Source organism: Protopterus annectens, chromosome 7.part0 (genome assembly GCF_019279795.1).
Source record: "Protopterus annectens isolate FY-2018-M chromosome 7.part0, PAN1.0, whole genome shotgun sequence".
Classification (NCBI taxonomy): domain Eukaryota; kingdom Metazoa; phylum Chordata; order Ceratodontiformes; family Protopteridae; genus Protopterus; species Protopterus annectens.
The window spans coordinates 354010661-354032193 of record NC_056739.1 but is presented as its reverse complement, the minus strand read 5'-3'; the positions used below and the strand labels follow the sequence as shown (position 1 = coordinate 354032193).

The window sequence follows — 21533 nt, the reverse complement described above, 5'->3', positions numbered from 1 at the left end:
CTCCATGTGTATCATTATATCTTGTTAAATCAGACCATAATTTAATGATCTTTTCCTTTAAAACTGGTGGTACTACCCCCGTAAATAGCTCTCTGTTTAGAGACTTCTCAAAAGCAAACCTTCTTTGGTTAGTTGATGGCTTAAATATATTTTGATGTAATCCTACTCTGAAGGATCGTATTGTTAAAGCTGCTGCTTATGCCTCTGACTTCTAATCCCACTTAAATAGTTGTATTGATAAGGCAGTCCCTCTATGCAACAAATATAATGAGAAGTTTAAAAACAACCCCCCTTGTGGTGGAATACCCGTATAAATAAATCATATAACAAGAGAAAGAAACTGCTTAATGCTTATTAGAGGTCTCATTCTACCTACTTTAAAAACACAGTTAAGCAAACTAAGAAAGATCTTAAGGGAACCACTGGGAAACTTTTAGCTTTTTGCCAAAGCTATGGAGCATATCATCATGGAACTCATAAACAAAGACATTGGGAACCTCCAAACACTGGATCCTACCCAATTTGGCTTTGCTAAGGGCAGATCTTGCCTCTTGAACCTGGTCAATTTCTTTGAAACAGTCACCAAGGCCATAGACGAAAGGAAGGTAGTCCACACAGCCTACCTTGACCTTGCAAAAGCCTTCGACACAATACCCTACTTGGGCATCATAAATAAGCTCACCAGCTTAAATATCAGCCCCTATGTCACAAGATGGGTTGCAAACTGGCTTAGGGATAGAACCCACATGGTCAGAATTGCAGGTGCCATGTCAGACTCTAAACCAGTTACAAGTGGCATCCCACAAGGCTCAGTCCTGGGACCTCTCTTGTTCAGTATATATCTCTCTGAGGTACAGGCTAACACAGGAGGACTATGGCTGACAAAGTTTGCAGATGACTGCAAACTGGGGGCCATAATCGACTCGCCGGCTGACACAAGCATCCTCCAAAAAGGTCTCACAGAGATGGATAACTGGTGCCAGAGCCATGGCCTAAAGCTAAATGCCAAAAAGTGCATAGTCATCCCCTTTGGGAATAACAAAGTGCCCACAAATTACCACATAGGTGGTAATCCAGTAAGTACGGAAGAAGTAATTAGGGATTTGGGGACCCAAGTAGATTGCAATCTCTCCTTTGACAATCACATTGCCAAAGTGGTTAGAAAGACATTCTATATAGCCCACCTTATCACAAAGGGGTTCACATGTAGCTCAAGAGAGGTCATTGTGCCCCTCTACTCATCACTCATCAGGCCCATAATTGAATACAATGCCCCATTTGGGATGTACCTTACCCGACACCTGCTACAACTAGAAAGACCCCAGAGGTACCTCACCAAGAGGATCAAGGGACTCAAACAGATGCCCTACGCAGTTAGGCTAAAGAAACTCTAGCTCTACTCAGTTGCTTACTGCCTACTCAGAGGCGATCTGTGCCTGACATATAAAGCCATGTCCAACCCAGAATTAATGGACATGCTCCACCTCAAGAAATCCAAATCCATCAGAACTACACGCTCCAGTGACTTAAACCTCAGCACAGAAATAAATAGAACATGCTGGAGGGACAGATTCATATCCCAGAGGCTCCCCTCACTCTGGAATAAAATCCCAATCCATGTCAGACAGAGCCCCTCAATGACCCTCTTCAAGAAGAATCTTGACGTTTGGATGGGAGATCGTAAATTTACTCCTGGGATCTCTTCTGTGTCACTGCTAGACAGAGGCACGGTAAACTAACCTTAAATGGGCTGTCTTCTGTGACCTACTATACAGAGGCACAGTCAACTAATCTAAGAAGGGTGGTGAAAGCCAAACACACTCTGGCTAGGCTTGTAAATGCCCTAGGGCAGATAGCCTAGTATTAACCTATGAACTTAAAGTTGAGTTTGAACATAAAATAGTCTGAAAAATCAAAAATATAACCAAATCTTTGTTTAACTATGTGAGGAAGTTAAGAACTAACAACCAACAACATATAGAGCTAGCTCACAATAATACTACTCTCTCTGATCCAAAAGAAATAGCTAATATCATAGCTAACAAATTTAGTGCAAATTGTATTCCACCACAGTTATAGCTATCCCACAGCTTCCACAGTCTCAGCCACCCCCTTTAATTACCATAGAACAAGTTACCTCAGACCTTTCAAAAACTAATAATACTTCATCCATGGGCCTTGACAAAACACCAGGTTGCCTGATTATCAGTGCCAACTATAGCCTTTCTGAACTCCTACTTAAACTCTTTCATCTAAGCCTATATACTGGTTAGATTCCTGAAACCTGGAAAACAGCTATTTTAATGTCATCACACAAGGGTGGCCCAACCACTGACCCTGGTAACTACAGACCTATTAGTCTTACTATCCTCATAGGTAAAGCTATGGAAAATATCATCTCAGACTTCATTAATTTGGACATTGAAAATATGTCAACCCTGGACCCTTATCAAGTTGGCTTTATCAAAGGCAGCTCCTGACTCTTTAATCTTTTAAAAGAAGCTGAATAAGTGGATAGAGCTTATGCAGTGCTTACAGCATGTCTAGACCTGAATTGAATAGAAATCATTATATTGTGAAATGGATACCTAACTGGTTGTCAAACAGTACCAATCTGGTTAAAGTAGCAGGTGCTACTTCTGAAAGTAAAACAGGGCAGAGTTTTGGGCCATCTCCTATGTGGTATATATTTCTCAGACCTTCAGGCCAACACTTCTGCCCTATGGTTAACTAAATTTTCAGATGACTGTAAAGTGAGCATTGTCATTCAGTATTTAACTGACTCAGAATTGCTCCAACACAGCTTAGACCATGTTACCAATTGGTGCAAGGAAAATAGTCTCAAATTGAATATAGAAAATGTAGCATAGTTAATTTTGGTAAACAAAATAGTTTAATTTACCATAGGAGATGCACCCCTCAAATTAGACACTGTTGTAAGGGATCTGGGTACTCTTGATGATAATTCCTTATCATTTGAACATCATGTCTCCACAGAAGTTCAAAAAGCCTTTTATCTGGCCCATTTAAGTTCCGTAGGCATCTCCACTATATCTAAAGAAGTCTTAAGTCCTCTTTACTCATACTTTATCAGACCCATAATTAAGTATAATGTACCTTTTGGCATGTGTTTATTTAAACATATCACATAACTTGAGAAACCTCAGAGATTTGTAACTAAAAAGATAAGTGAGCTCAAAAAAATCTTAGTTATCAGGAGAGACTGGCAGCCCTTTCTCTGTACTCACTCTCTTACAATCTCCTCCATGGAAATCTATGTCTAGCTTTTGTGCCTTGAATGATCCAACCCTATTTGATCTTCTTTTCCTTTTTTCCTTTCCAGAACTAATGGTACAGCAAATACTCAGACAAAAGAACTAAACCTTTGACAGCAGATAAATAACACATGTTGGTGTGATAGATTCATATCCCAGTGTATCCCTCACCTCTGGTACAAACTTATACTACATGTCAAGCAGAGTAGCAACCTTGCCACTGTCAAGATAGCCTTAGATAATTGGATGGACAGCCTTAAATTCCCTCTCCCAGTCTATTGTATCTTGCCCTTCTTGAGGCTGGAGGGAAATCTTGTATAGTTTTTCTTTCTTTCTTTTTTTTTTTTTTTTGGCTAGGCTTGAAATGATCTCCAAACCAGTTGCCTAGTATCTTTTCAGGTCAAACATAGGCCTTTTAACACAATGGTGAAGTCAGACCATTTAAACGTTTTCTGTGACATTTGTTTTAAGACTTCTCATGCAGGACATGCAGTTAATATTGGCATTTATAGCATGTAGACTTAGATAGGTGGGTGTTCAAATCTATTAATGTATATATGGAAAACAATAGTGACAGACAGTAGTGGCTTACCCATCAGATGGTGATATGGCTAACTCACAACTGTGTGAACCAGAGGTGTAGCTGGAATTTTTAGCATTGGGGTTAATCTTTGTACTTGAGCCCTGTCTTCCCAGCTCTTCCTTTGAACAGCAAAAAAAAAATGTCCGCTCCTTTACTAGATAGCCATATACATGTCACCTCCCTCCTTCCTGCCCCAACTCTTCAAAGGAACAGCAAAAATAACTGGTCAATGATCTGGTGCTTGTGCTCTTGAAATGCAGGAGCCAACAAGTCATACATCTCAACCTAATGCAAGAAATATGGGCAAAGCATAAAATAGGGACATATTTTAAATATTCCTCTTTTAACTTACAAAGTTACTAGTATAACAAGATTTGTGTTAGCATTCATTTTCTGAAAGATAATAAATTGTGAAACTCAAATGTATGTCATTATTTCATGACATCAGTCCCCAATGATTTGTTAGAAAACCATAAATTTTATGAAGAACAGTTCAAAAATCTGGACAGTTGAGAGGTATGCCTGTCACTCTTCAGCTGAGGGACAATTAAAAAAAGTTTGTGATTGGGTATCTGGGGCTCCTGAAATGCATGAGCCAATCCCTTCCAATTTTTGTGCCAGTGCCCCTGACCATCCTTCCTCAGCTGGAGAAAAAAAGAAAGACTATTCTTCCTCAGCTGGGGAAAAAATACACAGAAATATTTATTTTTTATTTTAAGCTGAAGCAAACTGTTTGCTACAAATAGAGTAAGAGCTTACAATAGTTTGTACCAAGCAGGGAGCGCTACAGAACTCAGGATTTAGTGAAAAAGAAAACAGAAAGAAAGAAAAGAAACAGGCAAATATTTTTCTTTTAAACTGTATCAAACTGCTTGCTACACTTGTAACAAGTAGTTGGCACAGTATAGACCACACAGGGTGTACTACATTGCTCAGATTTGATGGCAAATTCAATACCATCTTTTAAAAACTGGTAAACATTAAAGAGTAATTGGCATTGGTGGATTGTGCCCTTAACACTTTGCACCCAGAGCTGTTGCCCCTTTTGCCCCACACTAGCTACACTACCGGTGTGAACAGTAACATGGTGTCTTACCCTAATAAATTATACTCACTCAAATCTAATAATCAGTTAAGAAAGGTGCTCGATGTGACATCTGGAAAGAGGAAGGAGGACAAGGAGACCTGGTGGTGGAATGAAGAAGTACAGGAGAGTATACAGAGAAAGAGGTTGATGAAGAAGTGGGATTGTGAAAGAGATGACGAAAGTAGACAAGAGTATAAGGAGATGAGGTGCATGGCAAAGAGAGAGGTGGCGAAGGCTAAGGATAAGGCGTATGAAGAGTTGTATGAAAGGTTAGACACTAAGGAGGGAGAAAAGGACCTGTACCAATTGGCTAGACAGAGGGACCGAGCTAGTAAAGATGTGTAGCAGGTAAGGGTGATAAAGGATAATGAGGGAAACATACTTACAAGTGAGGAGAGTGTGTTGAGCAGATGGAAAGAGTACTTTGAGGGGTTGATTAATGAAGAGAATGAGAGGGAGAGAAGGTTGGATGATGTGCGGATAGTGAATCATGAAGTGCAGTGGATTAGCAAGGAGGAAGTAAGGATAGCTATGAAGAGGATGAAGAACGGAAAGGGCGTTGGTCCAGATGACATATCTGTGGAAGCATGGAGGTGTTTAGGTGAAATGGCAGTGGAGTTTTTAACTAGATTGTTTAATGAAATCTTGGAAAGTGAGAGGATGCCTGAGGAATGGAGAAAAAGTGTTTTGGTACCGATTTTTAAGAGTAAGGGTGATGTGCAGAGCTGTAGTAACTACAGAGGGATTAAACTGATCAGTCACAGCATGAAGTTATGGGATAGAGTAGTGGAAGCTAGGTTAAGAAGGGAGGTGATGATTAGTGATCAGAAGTATGGTTTTATGCCAAGAAAGAGCACTACAGATGTGATGTTTGCTCTGAGAGTGTTGATGGAGAAGTACAGAGAAGGTCAGAAGGAGTTGCATTGTGTCTTTGTGGATTTAGAGAAAGCATATGACAGGGTGCCTAGAGAGGACTTGTGGTATTGTATGAAGAAGTCGGGAGTGTCAGAGAAGTATTTAAGAGTGGTACAGGATATGTAAGAGGGTAGTGTGACAGCGGTGAGGTCTGCGGTGGGAGTGACGGATGCGTTTAAGGTGGAGGTGGGATTACATCAAGGATCAGCTCTGAGCCCTTTCTTATTTGCAATGGTGATGGACAGGTTGACAGACAAGCTCAGACAGGAGTAGCTGTGGACTATGATGTTTGCAGATTGCATTGTGATCTGTAATGAGAGTAGGGAACAGATGGAGGAGACCCTGGAGAAGTGGAGATATGCTCTAGAGAGAAGAGGAATGAAGGTCAGCAGGACTAAGACAAAATATATGTGTGTGAATGAGAGGGAGGATAGAGGAATGGTGAGGATGCAGGGAGTAGAGTTGGCGAAGGTGGATGAGTCTAAGTACTTGGGATCAACAGTTCAGAGTAATGGTGAGTGTGGAAGAGAGGTGAAGAAGAGAGTACAGGCAGGATGGAGTGGGTGGAGAAGAGTGTCAGGAGTGATTTGTGACTGACGAGTACCAGTAAGAGTGAAAGGGAAGGTCTACAAGAGGGTAGTGAGACCAGCTATGTTATATGGGTTGAAGACAGTGGCAGTGACAAAAAGGCAGGAGTCAGAGCTTGACATGGCAGAGTTGATGTTAAGATTTGCATTGGGTGTGACGAGGATGGACAGGATTAGGAATAAGTATATGAGAGTCAGCGCAGGTTAGAAGGTTTGTAGACAAAGCCAGAGAGGCAAGATTACGTTGGTTTGGACATGTGCTGAAGAGGGATGCAGAGTATATTGGGAAAAAGATGCTAAGGATGAAGCTGCCAGGTAACAGGAAAAGAGGAAGGCCTAAGATAAGGTTTATGGATGTGGTGAGAAAGGACATGCAGGTGGTTGGTGTGACAGAGCAAGATGCAGAGGACAGGAAGAAATTGAAACAGTTGATCTGCTGTGGCGACCCCTAATGGGAGCAGCCGAAAGAACAAGAAGAAGAAGAGGAGGAGTTAACCCAAAACAAATTAATCAAAGTCCATTACCTACTAACTTTCCTAATTGAATACCCTTCCTTAAAATTACTACTGAACTATTGTATTCCTGACTAAAACCTAAGATCTTGCCATTCAAAACCTTGCCATCAGCCAAAAGGTCAATAACCAACTTTGCAGCTCTCTGTTTACTGTCCATATTTCTAACCCTGGAGCAATGTCTCACTACCGTTTGACATAGGCTTTCAAAGATGTACTTCAAATTTATATTCTTGGCAATTACATATCTCTAGAATTCTACATTCCAAACAATATGCTGTCTATACACAAGGTATTACTGGCTTATTTTATTTTGCTTTGCCTGTCTGACATGGAACTAGAATTTTTGTTCTTGTTGATAGGGATACATATGTGGATATACGAGACTAAATGCACTTTATTTAATCAGCACAGACAGGACAGCTTACTTAATAATTACAGTACTGAGGATGCCACAGGGTGGACAATAACAGCATTTTTTTCATAGTTCAGTTAATAATCAAAGGTTTATCTCCATGATCCAAAGAGGTTTTAGTCTTCCCATATTCCTTCCTTATAAGGCTGATCCTTCATTATAATGTTCTTTTTGATGTTTGCCTTACCAAACAAATATCACATCTTGCAAGACCTCAACATTTCCTAAGTAGGCTGTCCAGATAGTGTCTCTCATTTTTCTGCATCATACAGACACTTAGGTGGGGATCTCTGTCTTGCTTTTCAGATGATGAAAGAATACATATTAGTAGCTTTTCCCCAACACAAAGACACTGATAATGTCATGAACATTTACTCTAAAACTCTCAGCTTACACAGTAACATAAATAAGACTTCTTGGAGAGAGAAGTTCATTATACCAAGGACTCCCCATCTATGCAACACACTTCCCTTGCACATTAAATGGTGTAGCAGGTTAGCTTCTCCTTCATGTTAAAGTGTTTTGTTAACAAACATAACTACTTTGCAGGTTCACCATTGTTTGAGTTTGTGTAATGCAGCTGTGATATCCTCTGTAAATTCCATTTGCTTATTTTTCTTGTTTTTTTAATATTTTTTTTATATCTGCAATGCTCTGCCCTGATTCAGTTTTCTTCCTGATGCCCTCTGAGCTTTGATATCATGTAATTGATTCTGGGATGGCTGAGGGTTACAAGTTTGACAGGCTGGGTGCGAAATGGGAAAGTAATTTGACAGGCAGCAGTGGATTAGCTGTTGCAGATGTAGTGGATGATTTATACAGCTGAAATCCCCATAGAGATGACCCTTATTTAACTTCTACAGGACTTTCTGAGGAGGATTTAAATATAGAGAAAGATCAAGACATTTGGCCCTCCCTTTATAAGAGCATTAGGCACCTCAGAGGTTACAACTGGTGTTCTCAAATGTGTTCTTCTGCACTTTACACTTCACAGTGATGTTGATATTAAATGTTATGTGTTGTAAATTCATGGCAGTCTTGAAATTAACTTTCCTGATGAAACAATTCTTATTATATGTAATGTAATGTTTGTTGATGTTTTTGTGCCATGTTTTGGTCATTATTTATTGAACCTTGAGTGTTTGTGCTTGTGTGTGTGTGTGTGTGTGTGTGTGTGTGTGTGTGTGTGTGTGTGTGTGTGTGTGTGTGTGTGTGTAGTTTTTTTTCTTTATAAGTAGGGTAATAGCTGCTACATTTTCATGAATGTGTTAACTGCGTTCAAACTTATGAGCAGTTAGTGTGCTGATATTTGTTATGAATAACTGAACAAACGTCTCTAAGCATATGTAAGCAAATTTATTCCTTCATACATGATAGCAATAATTTTATGTGATCGTTGTGTGCATATGATCACACCATTACTTTCAGCCTCTTAGTGCAGGAAATCTGGACAAACCCTATAATAATGAGGAGTTAGTCGGTCTCATTACATGTATTTGTATATACAGAACATTCCAAACTGTGAATGCTTTTGATGAAGTTAACTTATATTATTACTAGCAGTAACATGTTTCATTGTTATGAGCTATATTAGCTGAACCCTTTTAGAGGTTTAGCTTGCATGTTTTGTATATTGTATAATATTTTCTCATGAGACATAGTTACATTTATATTTATATATACATTTTATACATATATATATATATATATATATATATATATATATATATATATATATATAAGCGCGCACACACACACACACACACACACACACATATATATATATATATATATATATATATATATATATATATATATATATATATATATATATATATAAACGTATCACTTCACCTAAAACTCATTTCACCGAAACCAAATCACCTAAAGTTCATTTCACCTAAAACTCATTTCACTGACAAGTAGTACAATAAGGCAAGTCAAAGGTATATGTCCTTTTCCCCAATGTAGTGCGATCCTGGTGCTAGTATATATAGTTAGGGGGTGGGGGGTGTAGCCCACCACTTACTTTGGTTTTATGGTGTCTGGTTTGCTTTTACATTATTTGGTAAAAGTCATAATATATATACTAACATCAGGATCGCACTACAGTGGGGAAAAGGACATATACCACTGAATTGCTTTAGATTACTACTTGTCAGTGAAATGAGTTTTAGGTGAAATGAACTTTAGGTGATCTGGTCTTGGTTAAATGAGTTTAGGTGAAATGAGTTTTAGGTGAAGTGATACGTACCCATATATCTATATATGGATATATAGATAGATATAAATATACCCTGGGATTCCTTAATGCCTACACTAAGTGTACATCATTCTAACTGAACAGATAACACAAGCATAATTAATACCTTCTTTCTCCTAATTTTAGTTTTCCTACATATTTTCTTGCAGGCTTACATATCGAGGGCTATTCATAAAGGTTACCACAAAGTGCAGACTACGTGATCACTTAGCGTAATCTTTATGAGTGACTGGAAAGCACAAAAACTGTGGTAGGGATGTTCTTGAATACAATGTAACTTAGTGAAAACTTAGGGTAGGCATTAATGAATCTGGCCTGTAGGTATATGTAAATATATGTTCATGGGTATGTACTAGGCTAGCTGCTTTTGTGTATCATTTTAAGCCTAGACAATCTCTCTTTTTGTGCTCAAAATAATCTTTACATTTGGTTATAGAGTGGCCTTACCCATCCCATAGTCAATAATTATATATTACCCCTAATGAGAATAAATGGGATCATGACAGGAACCATGAAAGGGATAAAGCATTTAGGAGCTGTTTTTGTCCATTAGTACAAATGGCAGTCCTGGGGTAAATGTTCTGCTTCCCACCCACAGATCCAAGTTGCGCCTGAATATGGCCAAAGATGGGGAGTCGGGTTCCACAGCACCAGTGCCCTCTCCAAGATATATCTGTTCCTCCAAACTGCTCTGTTGGTGTTGCAGAAGATGTTTAGATTCATAGAACAAGTATTTCTGATGCCATTTGACTTGCTGATGTGCAGTAAATTCATCAGTATTGGGTGAGAGGATGCCTTGTAAGGTATCTCTGTGGGAGTTGCAGTTGTTGCATATGTTTGGAAAGATACATGCCAAAGACGGCATTATATTCAATGACTGGGACTGAGTAAAGGGGACAATGACATCCTAGATCTAGACACAGTCCCTTTGTTTATAAGCTGTGCAGTATAGGAGGACATTCTTAGGACGATGGAACACATGTTGGTCAAAAGTTAGGACACTGTCCACATAAGTTCCCAAATCCTGAAAATTGGGTCAGCTCCTGGGGAGTATTGTCAGTGTGGTAGATCCCTGGCATAGATGACTTCCCAAAGGATACAATATTGCATGGTGTATATATTATCATAGGTTCATAGGTTCATACTAGGCTATCTGCCCTAGGGCATTTATAAGCCTAGCCAGAGTGTGTTTGGCTTTCGCCACTCATTTTAAATTAATTTTGCTATGCCCTTTTTCGAGGTTAGTATACTGTGCCTCTGTCTAACAGTGACACAGAAGTGATACCCGGGGTAAACCTACGATCTCCCATCCACTCATCAAGATTCCTCTTGAAGAGAGTCAATGAGGGACTCTGCCTAACCTGGACTGGGATTTTATTCCAGAGTGAAGGGAGCCTCTGGGTTATGAATCTGTCCCTCCAGCATGTCCTATTTATTTCAGTGCTGAGGTTCAAGTCTCTCGAGCGCGTAGCTCGATGGGATTTGGATTTTCTGAGGTGCAGCATGTCCATTAATTCCGGGTTGGACATGGCTTTATACGTCAGGCACAGATCGCCTCTGAGCAGGCGGTATGCCACTGAGTAGAGCTGGAGTTTCTTTAACCGGGCAGCATATGACATCCGTTTGAGCCCTTTGATCCTCTTGGTGAGGTACTTTTGGGGTCTTTCCAGTTGCTGCAGGTGTCTGGTAAGGTACATCCCAAAAGGGGCATTGTACTCAATTATGGGCCTGATGAGGGATGAGTAAAGAGGCACGATGACCTCCCCTGATCTAGATGTGAATCCCTTCATGATTGGGTGGGCTATATAAAATGTTTTTCTAACCACTTTGGCCACGTGGTTGTCAAATGAGAGATTGCTATCAACTTGGGTCCCCAGGTCCCTAATTACTTCTTCTGTAATTAATGTATTACCACCTATGTGGTAATTTGACATATTTATATATATGTGTATGTGCACTTTTATATATACGTGTGTATATATATATATATATATATATATATATATATATATATATATATATACACATACACATCTTTATATATGTGTGTGTACACACACGATCACACACACACACACGCACACATATATATATATATATATATATAGTGTAAATATTTCATCAACTTGGATTATAAGTGATGTCTGAAAAAAGATGGCATAACTGATCAATGACTATATGAATTAAAGTACTTTTTGGTGACTGTGGTGAGAATGGAGAAAAACACCATTTCCACTTTGTACTGTGCTCTAAGAGTTGGCTTAATTAAGTATCTTGAGCAGAGGACAGTGAGCTGTTCTCAATGTGTTGCCTTTTGCCAGGATTCACCAGATCACAAATGTACTCAAATATTTAAACGTGTCTATGAACAGCAGCTGCAGATTTGACTATGTCATAATATATGTGGGTGTGAAGTACCTGAGCGGTGCCTCCAAGGACTGTATGAGTAGAGACATGATGGAGCTGTTGGACTTCATTGACTCCAGCTGTTATCACCTTAGCAGGCTGGTAAGTAGTCATGAACAAAAATCACTCGTGTTCAGTAACCGGATTAGATGTTGTTGTCATTCGAAGGTGGTCTCAATGTCTTTCATACTGGGAGGATATAGCCACCATACCATGATGCCTAAACAGATATGTTCTAGAGCCATTCCCTCGCAGCTATCTTATATTGTCTACAACAGTACTGAACCACTTATTGCCTTAATGCCAAACAGATAGGATTATCAATGTATTGAAATAAACAAAGGAAAATACAAAGATAATAATGATGAATAGTAGAAACATAAGCAAATATACTACACAGTCCAGTAATCTATCTAATAGTGTATGTGACTATGAGAAACTGTTTGTCTCTATCTATGTTTGTACCTATGCATGCGCATGCATACAAACGATCCTCAAAACACGCTATGTAAATAGATTTCTCATGTATACATATATATATATATATATATATATATATATATATATATATATATATATATATATATATATATATATATATATATATATAGATATATATATCCATAATATTATTTATAGGTTCATAGATTGGTACTAGTCTATCAGCCCTAGGGCCTATACAAGCCTAGCCATAACAATTCCCTGGTTATTTCTTCCCACAATATTTACTTCCCTGGACCTCTATCTAGCAGGGTGACTGAATTTCCTATCTCCCATCCAATCGTCAAGGTTCCTTTTGAATAGGGCCAAAGGGGCACTCTGCTTGACATGTATGGGCAGTCTATTCCAGAGTCTGGGGAGTATCTGGGTCAGGAACCTATCCCTCCAGCATGTTTTGTTTATTGTGATGACAAGGTTTAGATCCTTGGAGTGTGTGGCTCTGAGGGATTGGAATTTTTTTAAGTGTAGCATGTCCAACAGGTCTGGGTTTGACATGGCCTTGTATGTTAAGCAGAGATCACCACTGAGTAGACGATATGCGACAGAGTATAGCTGGAGTTTTTTTAGATGGTCAGCATAGTGGATCTGCTTTAGGTTTGTGATTCTTTTAGTGAGGTATTTCTGAGGCCTTTCCAGTTGTTGCAGATGTCTTGAGATGTACATACCAAATGAGGCATTGTATTCTATAATGGGTCTAATGAGGGATGAGTACAGTGGGACAATGACCTCCTTTTTTCTGGATGAAAAGCCCTTAGTGATGAGGTGTGCCACATAGAAGGATTTCCTGACTGTTGTGGCGATGTGGTTATCGAAGGTGAGACCACTGTCCACCTGTGTCCCTAAGTCTCTTATCACACTTTCGGTGTTTAGTGTACTGCCACTTATGTGGTAATTCACGGGTATGTGTTTTTTCCCAAAGAGGATAACTATACATTTCTTGGCATTCAGCTTGAGCCCATGGCTCTGGCATCAAGCATCTGTTTCTGTAAGGCCCTTTTGTAGAATATCCACATCATTTGGGGATTCAATAACGGCTCCCAGTTTGCAGTCATTTGCAAACTTTGTTAGTCAGAGTCCCTTAGTGTTGGCCTGTACCTCAGAGAAGTAGATGCCAAACAAGAGCGTTCCCAGGACTGAACCCTGAGGTACTCCACTTGTCACTTGTCTGGAGCTGGATTTGGAGTCAGCTACTTTTACAGTGTGGGTTCTGTCAGTAAGCCAGTTGGCAACCCATTGAGTGACATAGGGATTAATGCCCAGCTTAGTAAGTTTCTCTACAATTCCAGAGTGGAGGATGGTGTTGAAGGCCTTGCCGAGGTCCATATAGGCTGTGTGGACTGCCTTACCCTCGTCCACACCTCTGGAGACTGATTCAAAGAAGTCAGTCAAGTTCAGGAGACAAGATCGGCCATTCACGAACCCAAACTAGGTGGGGTCCAGTGTTTGAAGGTTGCCAATGTCTTTGTTTATAAGTTCCATGATAATACATTCCATGACCTTGCAGATCAGGCTCATCAGACTGATGGGGCAGTAGTTCCCAAGGTGGATCACCCCTTGTGGAGTAGGATAACTGTAGCTGTGCGCCACTCAGTGGGCACAAAGCCTGAGGTGAGGCTATGATTAAACATGACACTTAGGTGAGGTGCCAATTCATTTTGTAGTTCATGTAACACAGCCCGGGATGTAATCTGGTCCCATGGATGCTGTATTCTTAGCTTTGGAGAGTGCAGTTTTTACTTGTGTGCCCGTTATTACCAGAATTTGGCAATCTTTCGGTATTGAGATATGCCCTTTAGGAGGTGAGAGGGGGGGTGAAGTTGGCACTGAATCGATGTGCCAGGATATTGGCAATATCCTTCGGATCAGTATATTTAATGCCATTCTGTTGTACCTCAGAGCAGATCTGAGTATTGCCATTTAGAGTCTTGACATAGCTATAGAATGCCTTGTGGTTGTCTTTGGAATCATTGGCAATTTTATTTTCGTAACTAGCTTTGGAGGATTTTATGAGGGATCTCAGCTTCTTAATGAGGCTGCTAATGGAGTTTTTTGCATCCTGGGATTTTCCTCTTTTCTGCAACAGTTTCTTCCTTTTGTTGTAAAGTTTGTTTATGGCAGGGGACTACCAGATTGGCTTCCTTTTTTTGGAGGAGAGCATCTTGGTTCTATTTGGGATGGCATGATTCATGCACGAGTGGATGTGCTCGTACAGTGCTTTAGTGTAGGATTCAGCAGTCAAACTTTCAGTTCCCATCTGCATGGGTGTCATGAAGTGTCATATGTCATTTTATTTATCCTTTTTGGACTGGGTTTGTCCCACAAGGCTTCTGTACTACTGGGGTAAATTTCACCAGGCCGTTGGGAATTTTCATTACTATTTTCAATAGATGTTGTGGGATCTTTTGCATCCACCTGAGTTACCATCATCTCATGCAGATAAAGCCTCGGTTTAATGTCTTATCCTAAGGATGGCACTCTCAGAAGTGCATCACACCACTTATGCTACACTGCAGTGTCAGCAGTTGATTTATTTGATGTGGGAATAGAACCCATAGCCTCCTGAACCCAAGGGAGCTGTGCTACCTGTTGCACCACTGACACTGCACTAATATATATCTATATATCTATATATCTATATATATATATCTATATATATATATATATATATATATATATATATATATATATCTATATATATATATATATATATATATATATATATATATATATATATATATATATACATATATATATATATAGAGAGAGAGAGATATGTGTATGTATGCATGCATGGGTGTGCAATATGCATTATGACATGACACCATTACACTCTGACGTTACGGTCATTCTTTTGACCTTTTCTTACTAATGCTTCAGTGTTGTAAATGGATAAGAAAGGCCCAGGGTGTATTCATATGTGATGCAGTAAGTGTTAGTCATTTATGCTTGTACTGCATTATTATCAGCTTTATTTATATTCTTGAAGTATATGGGTCTTCTGCTGTCCCATCACACTTGTAACTTTGGGAGATATACGGTGATAAATGAAGTTTTCTAGTGCATCTGTTGTAATGAGATCAGTGAAATGACATACAGAAGGGAAGAAGAGGAGGAATATATCATGGAACATTCTGGATTTCAACCTGTAGTCCTTGACCCTAATGTTCTACAAACATCTTACTACCAGTACCATCAGCAACATAGCAGTGGGAATGCACCTCATCGACTACATGAGTGGAGAATGCACCTCATCCACTAGATGAGTGGGAAACGTACCTCATTTACTACACAAGTGGGGAATGTACCTCATCTGCTACATGAGTGGAGAATGTTGTGAAGGCTGCCAGCCCAGCTAGATAGAATTTTGTAAACAATCCTATGTCATTTGTAAATATTAATATGATCCACAAGCTTGTTTTGCAAATGCAAAAAAGCTGTATTATGTGCTGAGCTTCAAAAATGTAACAACAGTGCACCCTGTTGGAAAAGAGCAGACACGTGAATAAGCAATATGCCACTGCAAATGTGTGGTTTCATAGTAAACATTGGAATATACAGAGTTAACCTGCAAAACTCTAAGAAAATAAGCTGATAAGTAAAGAGTTTTACAATGTGTATAAAGTTAGTTTACTCGTCTAAAGAGACAGGATGTCTACAGCTGGAGTTTCATTCTATTGTCTGGAAATAGAGATAATCCCAGGTTTCTAAGGTAATTGTTTTATGACTTTTCAGTTTCAGGCAAGCTTCTAAGAGAGAATTGTCAGCTTCTGAGAGTTAAGTATTTTTAACATGTCTCAATTAATATGTGATGCCCGTGCACTGGCCCAGTAATCAAGGAGCCTCAATCCTCACTACTAACACCGGTGAGGGATGTGCACTTTGGGAGGATGAACAGTACACACACAGTAAAGTATAGCTTATCTTAAGAGCACACAGAGATCTCAGTCAGTCTGGGGCTGGTTTCTCTCTTTCTCTTCAGATCCCGAATAAGATTCCCCACTGGCACAGCTATATCTCAGCTGAGTGGCCAAGCCAAAAGCTCCAGCACCCTCTCTGTCCAACCAGTACTTCATGTCCCTGCCCAAGTAGATCCCCAATAAGATTCCCCACTAGCACAGCTATAGGATTCAGATCTCAGCCCAGTACTCAAGCCAAAAGCTCCAGTACCCTATCTGTCCAACCAGTGCTTCGTGTTCCTGCCCAAGTAGCGGACACACACACACTCTGAGATTTGATTTATATATGAACACACAGACACTCTTGGGAAAGGCTGACACAGGTTCTCCAGCTATGCCCCCTTCTGCCTAGACTATATGGTAGTACCACCTGCCACCAAGCACCCTTATAAGCTACTATAATGGCCCTTACCAAAGGGTGTCCAATTCTACAGTGGAATGTTACTATTATCCAGATGGTAAGTGTGACTAAGGCTATTTAGGATTGGCTTGTACAGTATCACCAAATACATGCAAGTACTCTAAGTGCTTATATATCTTTACACAACACTATCCACAGTTAAAAGGTTTAAACATATTTAATAATAAATAATAAAAATACAAGACAATACTTATTAACTCAACACGGTGACAATAGAATTCACAATTCACAGGAAACACTTTAAAAAGACATAGCAGGACAGTCTCAGATAAAAACAGAAAACATCTAACTAATCTTGCTATATTCCTATCTCCAAGAAAAACTAGGTTCTAAATAACTTACTTACAGAGCAAGGCAAAGTGCTGTTGAGATGATGTGTTCAGGTTCAGAAACAAATAAAAAATGCACTCTCTTTCTTTCTGAGATAGTTCTTAAATTGATAATACACATTACAGCTGAATCATCTCAGATTACATCATTCTTGTCACCTCTGATTTAGTTTCCCAGACTAGGAGGGACTTACATTTTTAACATGTCTCTGTTAAAATATTTATCTCTCAGAAGCTGATAATTGCTTCTTAGAAGCTTGCCTGAAACTGAAAAGTTGTAAAACAATTACCCTGGAAACCTGTAATTACCTCTGTTTTCAGACAACAGAATGAAACTCCAGCTGTAGACATTCTGTCTCTTTAGCTGAGATAAATTAACTTTATACACATTGTAAAACTCTTCACTTATCAGCTTATTTTCTTAGCATTTAGCAAGTTAGCTCTGTATATTCCAACTTTTACTATGAAACCATACATTTGCATTGGCATATTGCTTATACACATGTCTGCTCTTTTCCAGCAGGGGGGACTGTGGTTACATTTTTGAAACTCAGCACATAACACAGTTTTCTTACATTTGTAAAACAAGCCTGTGGATCATATTAATATTTACAAATTACATAGGATTATTTACAAAATTCTATCTAGCTGGGCTGGCAGCCTTCACAAATGTACCTCATCTACTACAGGAGTGGGGAATGTGCATCATCCACTACATGACTGGGGACTGTACCTTATGCACTGGTGGTGAATGCACCTCATCCACTACGAGTGAGGAATGTACCTCATCTACTACATGTGTGAGGAATAAATCTAATCTACTACATGAGTAGAGAAAGTACCTCCTGTAATACAGGAGTGGGGAATGTACCTCCTGTAATACAGGAGTGGGGAATGTACCTCATCTACTACATGAGTGGGGAATGCACCTCATTTACTACATGAGTGAGGAATGTACATCATCTACTACATGACTGGGGAATGCACCTCATCCACTACATGAGTGGGGAATGTACATCATCTACTACGACTGGGGAATGCACCTCATCCACTACATGAGTGGGGAATGTACCTCATTTACTACATGTGTGAGGAATACATCTAATCTACTACATGAGTAGAGAAAGTACCTCCTGTAATACAGGAGTGGGGAATGTACCTCCTGTAATACAGGAGTGGGGAATGTACCTCATTTACTACATGAGTGGGGAATGTACCTCATTTACTACATGAGTTGGGAATGCACCTAATCCACTACGAGTGGGGAATGCACCTCATATTCTACACATGAATGGGGAAATGTGCCTCCTCTACTACACGAATAAGTCTGGAGTATATATATTTTGGTTTGCGTTGAATTCCCTCACCACTCTTTATTTACATAGTCTAACAAAAAGTAGTCATGTTGTAATCACAATTGATGTTGTGTCACAGTATAATTTTTGGTTTAACACAGTACATTCGACATGTACTATTTTACTTTTTAATTGTATCTACTGTAAATGGAAACTCTGAATTAATATACATTCATTGATTACTTACATGTTACATACAATGACATATGAAGCAATTCATTTCTGTTGGGAAAAAATATATGTCCTCAGTTATCACGTCTGATATACTTTTGTCATAAACTATACACTCATACTGACACACACTGTGAGCCATGTCAGTGCAGGTAGTTTAAGCCTTGTTGTACCGAATGGGGTATCATATTGCCCCTACAGGCCAGCAGAAAATCCTGTACTAACAGATGCGTTACCAAAGATGTTACCCTTAATAAATTGTTTGGCAATGCTTGCAGACTTCCATGTATGAGTTACCATATTCTTACGATCCAAAAAGTTATTTGTACATGACACCTTAACATATCACACTGTATAAACTAAGTGCATCATTAATTTAAAAATCTTTACATATTAAAGTATCGTTAAATGTGCATGTACTTAAAATGTGCAATTTGAACTTCAGCTGCTGCATTCTTACTGGTGCTTTACCAGTTCAGCAGCAATTAAACAGTGATGGGTTCATAATGTGTGAAACACTGTCATCCTTTATAACACTACATGTTTCACACAACAATGTCATAGAGTGAAATGGTTGTCTATGCAATCTTCTTTAAGAATTTATTTTGCTGAATCGACTTGCAAAGTTCTGGATAGCTTCTGAATGATTCACTTCAGAGTACATGCTGAAAAGAGGTGTTGGCTTTTGACCACTTGCTGTGTCATATGTCAGAGGACATGCATGATATTCTGATCCAATTCTGCTGTAACAACATGTTCCATAACAATACGAACATATTCTGTGAATATGAGACATAGGGTGTAAATGCTAATTGCTTATAATTCCCATTCACTTCTATGACTAATAATTATCTGTATTGTATAGCAACAGGCTTAATTTTATTAAACTACTCAATAATGCCTGCCATCTGGTAAAGGTTTTCTGCAATAGCATTAATTACATATGGAGTATTATTATACTTTCTGCCCATCACCAATGGAAATGTTAGTGTTACATGGTGAGGTTCGAGAGTTGTACATATGCAAGTCCACAAAATTCATAAAGGTAATATCAATGCTGTTTTTGGAGCTGTACTTACGATAGGTTGAAGGATGCTTTGCTTTTGAAAACTAGACTGCTAATCATGACTTTCCTTTGCCATTGGCTGTTATTTCTTGCTGTTGTTTTCATTAAAGTGCATGGCTGTTAGGAACATTCTGCATAACCAAATATCAGGAATATGTCACAGTAGATATTAGTGATCTAGACAGTATGAAATTTATTCTGGATGGAGAACTACCACCCTAGATTTTTACTTAGAGGTCAACATTGCTACCCTTGGAACATCAACACACATATACACATTTCCAAGTATGGATCAAGGTAACCATTTGAAATGTAGAGAGCTCGTAAACATGAAGACTGAATGGCTGAATGACTGGATTTGTATATACTAAGTCTGAGATGCTATTTCTCAGAAAATTCCCTTTTCTCCAAGGTATGGCAATCTCAGAGTTGGTATATATAAGTTTGGGGGTATGTGGACTTTTCACCCCCACATGGGGGAGTACAGGGGGGCTTGGCCCCCTTCAAAAAAGTTTAAATGAGAAGAACAATTTTCAAGATTCTTTGTTCCCCTGTGTTTTTGCTCTTTTTTTTCATCCTTTTGGCACTCAGCATTGAGTGCCAACATTTCAAAAGAGAGCCACGTATCAATGAAAAGCATGTAAATCTGATTATATGCAAAGTGGTAATATTTGTTAAACATTGCAGCCTTTCTTTATTTGCAATACAGTTGTTGTAACAAATGTCCTGTGTATGATGTAATGCTATGTTTACTTTCATTTTTACTTAGTTATAATTTCAAACAATTCCTTCTTTAACCCTAAGGGTTCCAAAGTGTTAAACTTTAAAATTTATAGTGGTTAAATAAGGAATGCGACTGGAAGTATGTAATTTAATTTGATTTAACTTAATTGATTAATTGTAGTGGGTGTGACTTGTAAATTTTATGTGTATATAATGTTGATGTTCTTTATGTTATTTTACTCTTTGAAGGCTGTATAGCCGAGGCGCTAAGTAATAAAAGGTTGGACTGTTCGTTGTCTTGGTGGTATAGTTTTTTTGTTTTGCTTTTCAAAGTAGTATACAATTTCTTTGTCTAACCTGCTCAACTTGCACAAACACTACACTTCCAGTTTGACATTCCAGAAGGGTGTAACACCCAAACTTGGCATTATGACCAGGCTTCACACCCTCCATCTCCTGTGAGCTGTTAATCTCCAGGAAGTGCCTTCAGATGTTCAATAAAAATATTTTGTCTTTCTCTCCACAGTCTGTCAGTGCAAGGAAATAATACGTGCTTCTGATCATTTCCATATGTTGTTCACCAGATATGCAAAGTATTCATGTAATCAAAAATCTGAAAAGGCTTTGAACATTGAGCATCTAGATAGCAATATTGGTGTTGCCATGGGAACATTTCCCCACAATGTTTTTGCCAGCAATTGGTTGGTTACGCCATGTTCTTTGAAATCCACACGCTGGACATCTCACAGATATTTTGATTAATGTTCCACAAACACGAGATGGGAAATCACTTGAAAAGGTAGAACTTACCTGAAAGCCACATGAAGTACATATTGAGAAAAGTTCTTCTAAGCAGAAACAATACGCAATGTGTTTGGGTTCCTTGTGAATGTGATACCTCAAAGATTCAGAATTCCTGAGAAAATGAGAAAAAGAAATTCCAACAAATACCATTACAGTGGTTGCAC

The 21533-nt window shown here is 38.9% G+C and overlaps 1 long non-coding RNA gene across 1 annotated transcript in view; it reads right to left on the bottom strand.

The window, feature by feature from the left end:
* The window catches only part of LOC122806465, a 156875-nt gene that overhangs the window by 98680 nt on the left and 36662 nt on the right, over window positions 1-21533 (bottom strand). Inside the window, exon 3 of the long non-coding RNA XR_006365510.1 lies at window positions 21376-21481. This is a non-coding gene — a long non-coding RNA (uncharacterized LOC122806465). The remainder of the gene's footprint in view (window positions 1-21375; window positions 21482-21533) is intronic.